The sequence below is a fragment of the Octodon degus genome, unplaced genomic scaffold (assembly GCF_000260255.1).
Source record: "Octodon degus isolate 3935 unplaced genomic scaffold, OctDeg1.0 scaffold00081, whole genome shotgun sequence".
In the NCBI taxonomy this organism is placed as follows: Eukaryota; Metazoa; Chordata; class Mammalia; order Rodentia; family Octodontidae; genus Octodon; species Octodon degus.
The window spans coordinates 8,360,743-8,367,349 of record NW_004524657.1 but is presented as its reverse complement, the minus strand read 5'-3'; positions in this window follow the sequence as shown (position 1 = coordinate 8,367,349).

Below are 6,607 nucleotides of genomic sequence, written 5' to 3'. Positions count from 1 at the left end.
TTAGTTCACAGATATCAGTATATATAGTTAGTCAGGGTGAGAATCTTTCCAATTAACTCCTAGATTAAAGAATCTTCTGAATATTCTTTTGTTCTATCAGTCTATTTTCTATACTTGAGGCTATTCTAACTCTCCTTGTTTAATAGAATCAAGAAAATATTGTTTTTTTTTTCAAGACAGTCTGTTGCTCCTGGAATTTAGTTTTTCCATATACATTTTAAAATTAGCTTGTCATTTTCCATGAAGTCTGGGGTTTTGATTGGAACTGTATGTCATTCTCTCAAACATCCTATGCCTTCTGATCCCGATGACAGTTCACTTTAGGGGAGCTCTGGTCCTCACTCTGATCCTTGACATTTCTCCATGTGGTCAAACAGCTGTTTGTTTATTTATTGGTACTAGGAATCAAACTCAGGATCTGTGCTTGCCAGGTAGGCTTGTATGCTGCTGAGCTATCTCCCTGGACCACAGCTGTGCTTTTAAATAGAACTTTTATGGTTGTATTTGAGAGAACAGTGTGGTACCAGTCACTCCATCATAGATAGAGCCAAAAGTCTTCAGTAGGTTTCCCTAACACAATTCTACATAAGCAAAGGAGTTTAATGACAGTAGATCTACATGACCAACTCTAACTCTAGAAACTATTCTTGTAAATTTAAAACCTTCCTTTAAGAAACAGTATCCATTTGTGAGACTATAATTATAACTCAGAAAATTAATGATTTTTATTTCATCAAGGATATACTTTTTTTAAAAATAATTTTATTGAGAAACAAATAGCAATGAAACAGTTTCAAAAACCAATTAGGACAGTTTCTTTTTTTTTTTTTTTGTAGTTGATATGTTTTTAATGAAATCCTTTAAAATGATAAATCCTCACTATCAAAATCAGAATAGGAAGTTGATATTTTCTTTCTAATGAAATCTTTTAAAATAAGTTTAGCTCTAATCTGATTTCTTAAATATATTTTTTAAAAAATAGTATTGCTTTGGTATTATCATTTAGATAGCTGTTTTATGTATGGTATGAAATAGGATGTAATTTCATATTTTATTACAGAAGAATTATTTCTGCAGAATTAATTCAATATCTATTTTTCACCCATTGATTTGTATCCTCTACATTCATTGTGTACCAGGGACAGAAGGAGCCAAATACAACTTTTCCAAATATAAATAGTGAAGAAGAAAACTTCGATCCAAAAATAAGGACAGTTTCAATAATTAATACATTGTATATTGTTGTCTTCTTAGTGGTTATTCATAGTATAAGATGCAGACATGATATCCTGTCCACAAACACTATTAGTACAAATCTTTATTCTCATTGAATTAAGAGAAAGTAGCTGCATATCTATCCTATTTTGTATATATAGATACAAAATAGTCATTCATTTGTATCCCCTTTTTTGGCTTAGTTTTGTCAGAGGTGTATATTCCATTGTCATTTAAATATTGTAGGTGTGTGAATTTGGCAAAATATTTCAATATAGTCCCGTAGTCCATAATGGTGGGTTTTCTGTAGGACTGGCAATGTCAGAAGTTGTTGACTTGAGCCTTTTACAGCTCAGCCTATTAATATGGCTTACTTTTTATACCTCATTTTTATACTTTTTGGCTGGATGGTTAAGACCAAGATAAAGGAAGACCTATGTAACAAGAAATATAACTTTTGTATCTGCCAAGGTCGGTCAGATCCCCTCAGGATTTACCCCGAAACCCTGTACAGCAGTGTGTAGATCCTTTGTCAGTGTCAGCCATGTGGATGAGTCATGATCAAGGACATTCTTGTATCAATCTTTTTCCTGGCTTTTTTGCAAATGTGGGGTGATGAAGAATATAGTAACTATGAACCAACTTGGTGCCACTGCTTTGACTTGAGTTCAGGCACCAAGAGTTTTACTTCCCACTGCTTTGGCACCACCAGTGAAAAGAAGACCAGTAAGGTGTTAGGATCCTAATGGGACTAATTTTGAGCTGGTGAACCTCTGAAATACTTATAGGAGGCACTCAGTGGGTCACAGACAACAGAATGAAGACCACTAAGGCAGATCTACATGTTTATAATCTTTTAAAAATATCCATGAGAGGGGCTGGGGAAATGGCTCATTAGAATAAGAGCTTGCCTGGCATGCAAAGGCCTGAGTTCAATCCCCAGTTCTGAAAAAAAAAATATCCATGGGATATATTCCTGGTCAGTGGAAGGGTGGGAGGAACCAAAATACTGCCCATAGGCTAAGGCCTTAGACTTTTGGAGAATCCCTACTTCTTCCCAACAGTCATTTTTACCAGCTTGGGAGAAGGTATCCCTGAGATTGTGGTCGATGGCAGCAGAGTTGGTTCTGGAAAGGTTATTGTGTCTTAGGGAGGGCTCTTTTCATAGCCTGTAGACTGCTTCTTTCTCATGATGACCTCCCACAGGTTTCTCTGTGTGTGTACACGGTAGGGGTAGAGATGTCTGGTGTGTAAGGACATTAGTCATAGGATTAAGACCTTCCTCTTTTGACTTCATTTAATCTTAATTGCTTCTCTAAAGAGCCTATTTCCAATATAGTCTCACTAAGGTAAAAATTTTAATGCATGATTACGGGAGGAGATACTCTCCAGCCTACAACAAGCCTTGAGCCATGCTTCTCTTTGGCAAAACTGGAATCCAATGCAGGAACTAGTTTTGAGATTTTTTTTTAAGCAATGCACTCAGCTGTTCTGAGGGCCAGATGTGCTCCCGAGGAAGTGCAGCAGTGTGAATCAGGAGTGTTCTGCGCTGTGGGAGGACCACAGCTGCTTTAATTTGTTTCCTGTCCTCCGCAGCCATCAAACAGATGTCCTTGATCAGTGGAAGGCCCGAAGATGAGTTGGATGTACTTTGTGTAAGAAAGTTTCAAGTAGTGAAAGCTGAGGAATGATTCTTGGATTCCTCAAAAAAAAAAAAAAAAGGTTATTGTCTCTTGGGTAGGATTATACCTGTGTCTTGCAATTTTTAGCTATGTGATTTGCTACAACTTAACCATATTTTCACTTCAATCTTTTGTGAAATAATATAATAAGTTAAAATAATACAATCAGTTATCTAGTGTTTATTATGAAGATCTAAGAATCCAATACTCTGTACTGGAGTGTGTTTTGAACCATGCCATTCAAGTTTTTAGTTTCAGCTAAAAAAGTCAACCTGAATGCAGAAAAGTGATACTTTTCTGCCAAAATGTTTGTCGGCTGACAACATGGGGTAGACTTGATCTGTGCATGTCTGAGCAGGTTGAAAGGTCACATTGAACATCATTATTACGTACAGTTAATATATAAAAAATGATCAAATGAATAAAATTGTTAAATACTTTAAACTGAAAAAAACCAAACAATTTTAATTCCATTATAATCATTAATTTCAAAGTCTTTCAGAAAAAGATGGAGCAGCCTGACAAGATGCAGGGGAGGAGAGGGTGATTCAGACTCATATGCAATGATATCTTCCTCAGGCCTCACCTGCCTCCCCATGCCTCACCTGCCCTCCTTGTACCTCATCTCACTGGTGAATGTCTGAGCCAAGACTGCCATTGTCTGTGAGACCCCAGAGTGGTTTCATTATATTGTCACCTATTTTAGAATCACCTGGAATTATTATTAAATATAGAGGTTATATCCTCCTCATGTGGATTCCTGGCCCTTCCCTCCACACCCACTGAAGAGAGACTCTGATGCTGGAGTGAAGTGGTATCATTCATGAATAAGTTTCATTGGTGATTCTGATGCACACTCAGATTTGAGAACAGTGTTGTACTCTTTGTGATCCAAGTTCCTTATCCATGGAAAAGGCATGTCTTAATAAGTGCTGACAGGTCAGCTGTAAGCCTTAAAATTATACATTTCAATTATTTCTTAATGATATATGTTCATCCAATAGTTATGTGGTTATACTTTTACCCTGAATCACGAAACTAGCTTCTTTATCCTTAATTTTAAAATTTAATGCATGGGTATAGAGTAGAGAATCATGAACGAATGGAAATCACATTTATTTTTATAATGATTTCCTGCTACTTAGAAATGGAAATTTTCACTATCTTGCTCTGGCCAAAATGTTTGTCTGCTGATGAATTAATTTGAAATGCAACGCATCAGATGGAACTAACAGAATCCACAAACATGTGAAAAGGTTGTCTGTTGGCAAGAAACCTCAGACGTCCATGGAACAGCCCAAGTGTACTTAGAACAGAAGATGGCATGTAGGGAGCTGCTGACCGCAGATCAGGGACTGGATGAGAGCAGCTAAAGGGAGCTGGAACCTGCTAAGTGCTTTCCTTCAGCCTGTGGGGTTGCTCTCTCTCATTATCATCGCCAGATTACAGTGAGGTCTTCCTCGGCACATGATGGCAAGCTAGACCCTAGTCACACAGAATGATCCATTTTGCTGAAGCAAATTCCTCTGCAGCCAGAAGCAAGGGACAGTTTCCAGATGACTGCTGTTCCCTGCTCTCCATAGCCCAGTTTTTCTCATATGATGACCATATGTCCTGGATTTTCTAACCTGGACTCAATTTCATATAATCTTATTCTTTTCAATAAAACAAATAAGTATCTGACTAAGTCTAATGTAATCAATCATCCCTTATAAATATATATATATATATATATATATATATATATATTTATATAGCATAAATCCAAATAGCAATCCTCCCTTGTGTTAACCTTTAAAAATTCTGGATCTGAAATCTTGGTGATGTAAAAAGTCAAGTGAAAGACAGACATATATAATGGTGCTAGCATAAGTAATTAGAACTCCTTAGCAATGAGCAAATCAGAGGAGGACACCTATATAACCTTAAAATTATATGCTACCATTATTTCTTAATGATGTACCCTCAACCGATAGTATGGGCCTGTCAGTCCTGTCTGGTAAAGAAAGCATGAGTTTGTAGAAGGATTTATACACATGCTTGCTTCTCAAAAAGGGTTTTTGTTAGGTGCTGTATCTTGATTTGTAATCTCTCAAACAGTGAGGTAAATAAATATATTTTAATAAATCTTCTTTTCAAGTAAAATATCTATACCCTCAAATATTTTGGTATAGCAGCACCAATGGGACTAAGACATGGTCTCTCTTGATGCTCTAAGAACTACTGAGTATTTCTATGCTTGGCTGGATTATTTTAGATGACCATGATGCAGGAACCAAAAATTATAAGGTTTATAAAATCAGAATCTGATAAAAGATGTATTTTTCTGACTGGCACATTAATATGATATGAGGGATGAGCTATGTCAGACTTAGTTATCAATCTGATAGATCATTTTTTTGCCTATATATTGGACAAAGGGCTAATGCAGGTCTCTGTTGCAATGGCTCATAGCTCCACTTGACCCTGTGGCCCTGAGGCTCTATCTGATGATGCTATGTCACATTAGGGACATGAAAATATCTTTGAGGTTCTCCATAGTTCACTCTAATGCAATTTCTCTCTCTGGTATCTAATCAAGTGGCCCTTCTAGAAATAGGAAATTATGCCCTCTTCTTTTTTTCTTCCATTCAAAAAAAAAAAAAATCCTTGTTACACCTAATAGGCAGACGGAGAATTTTCTCCCCAAATCTTTAACCAAGACATCATGTCTACATTTCTAATCTCTTCCATTCTGGAATACAAATTTATAGAGGTACACTTGTTAATTCTGATTTCTCTCCCGCCTGTGAAAAGATTTCCCCAAGATGGCCAGATACTGGGAACACAATGGGTATGACATAGCTTGATATCCCAGAGATAATATATTACCTTGCTTCTCACATGGGCTAGAGATTTTAAAATTTCCCTTGTGCAAGTGCTTTTACTCCCCCTCAACACACATACTCTGGAAACTAAGCACAAATGTGCATTCTAATGAATCTCCTTGCAAATAGGATCTATTCACTGCTGGCTCATAGAAACCCTTGCAAGACCCACTTTCTTGTTTTTGGTTCCTTTTTCAGAACTTCAAGTTTTAAGAGAAAACTTAAAAAAATGGTGTAAACATTATTAGTTGATTTTTGGCTCCCCCAAATATATGTTGAAATGTTAATCTCCAGAACTTCAGAATGAAAACTTATTTGAAAATAGAACAGCTGGAGATATAATTAGGTACTGGAATATGAGAAAAAGGTGGATTCTTAATCCAGTTTGATTAGTGTCCATATTAAAATGTAGCTAATATGAGGATGGAGGGCTAGATGCATTTATAGACCAAACAACACAAAAGTTTGTTGGCAAGTCACACTAAAGTAGTGAGAGACCATGATGAATCCCTCCACAAAATGTAGAGGGATCACGGCCCCATGGACAGTTGAATTTTGGACTTGTAGCCTATACCTAAATTTCTGCTGCTTTAAACTATCCATTTAGTGGTGGTGGGTATGGCATTCTTAGAATATGAAAAAAACCCAGAAACCATTGATTTAAAATGTACCTTAGGACCCGGAGCGCAGGCCGGCGAGTGAGTGGGACGACAGAGGCCGCGGGATCCTGAACAGACCCGGAGCACAGGCCCGGCGAGCAAGTGAGACTTCCCAGGCAGAGGGATCCTCTTTTGACCCAGGCTGCAGGCCCAGCAGGGAACCCTTCAGCAGAACTCCCTGCAA